General features: G+C 35.8%; 1 protein-coding gene across 1 annotated transcript in view; it reads left to right on the top strand.

Annotated features, from left to right (window-relative positions):
• The first annotated feature begins 698 nt into the window (after positions 1 to 698).
• LOC101860318 (ornithine decarboxylase) overlaps positions 699 to 1,207 on the top strand; it is a 25,192-nt gene continuing 24,683 nt past the window's right edge. Inside the window, exon 1 of the mRNA XM_005095202.3 lies at positions 699 to 867. The gene's annotated coding sequence lies outside the window, so the exon portion shown is untranslated. The remainder of the gene's footprint in view (positions 868 to 1,207) is intronic.

The following is a 1,207-nucleotide window of genomic DNA, read 5'->3' as shown; positions in this document are numbered from 1 at the left end:
CGCCACAGCATTTGCATTATAATATGAGTGCATGCATGCTTGGATGTGCGTGTACTTTTGCTTTTCTACGTATTTTTTATTTTGTAATGAAAAATGCAGAAAAAAATAGTCAAGAGGCTCATTGGGGCATTGAAACTCCCTGCCCCAACTTTTTATATTAAAAAAAAAAAGAATTAAATGAAAGAACATGAATAATGAATGAGAACATCTCGGAGGCGTGCAACCTGGCACAGGGTCTGCAAACTTTATTTGCCAAATTGATTTGGATTTGGAGGCCAAATTAAGATAGTATTGACCTTCAATACAATACTTTTCATGTGTTTGGATCATCTATTAAAAATCTTTCTCAAACTAAAAATTGGTTTTGTACAGGAATATTTGATGAAGCTAATGTGTTTCTTTTTTTCTTTTCTTTTTGCAAAATATTAGAACTAATGGCACAAACTACATACTATCATGTTGTTTTTTACTCAAACACTTAACACACTATATGTAAACCTATCGTCACTAATGTAATACATTTCACACTAATTGTAATGCACAGTTGTTGCCTCAGACATAAAAAACCATGAATAATGAAAGCAGTCAATGGTCATAAAAGAGAGTAAACTTGCAAGTAGATTGATACCTACAGTTTATTTTTGATTTTGCTTATTTGGCAATGTCAAATTATTTTATTGATAAAGTTGCCATGAACCTGGCAATCCTCAGTCCTTTCTAATCATATGGTGGCCGTACCCAGCGTGTGAAGTAAACCAGAGAACACCCATGGCCCTTATGTCAAGTTTTTCCTTCTGACTAGGCCGTAAAGCCGCAAAAATTCCGTCGTTAAAAGAAAAAGAAGCTTGGTCTGAAGCTTCTGTGGAGGTAAGTGTTGTAATAATATGTTTGAATCAGTCTGGCACCAGAATTATACACACTCTCTGTATCTGTATCGTATAATATCAGACCGGTAAAAAATCGTTCGCCACCGAACAGTTAGCCTTGTCGAACACGCATGATTGTTCAGGTGTGACTTCTTAGCAGACCAATGTCATGACTTACAATTTTGATCCTGATATTGATGAAAACGCCTGTTCATTTGTTGATACACTTGATCACTCATTAATACAGGCGTTATTAAGGAATTGGTAAATTTTTACTTTCACTCCCGCACACAGATGCACTGTTTCAGGGGTCAAACTGCTGTACTGTTGTTTGCTGCAGA

This window comes from Aplysia californica, unplaced genomic scaffold (assembly GCF_000002075.1).
Source record: "Aplysia californica isolate F4 #8 unplaced genomic scaffold, AplCal3.0 scaffold00098, whole genome shotgun sequence".
In the NCBI taxonomy this organism is placed as follows: Eukaryota; Metazoa; Mollusca; class Gastropoda; order Aplysiida; family Aplysiidae; genus Aplysia; species Aplysia californica.
This window is presented reverse-complemented; position numbering and strand designations above follow the sequence as displayed.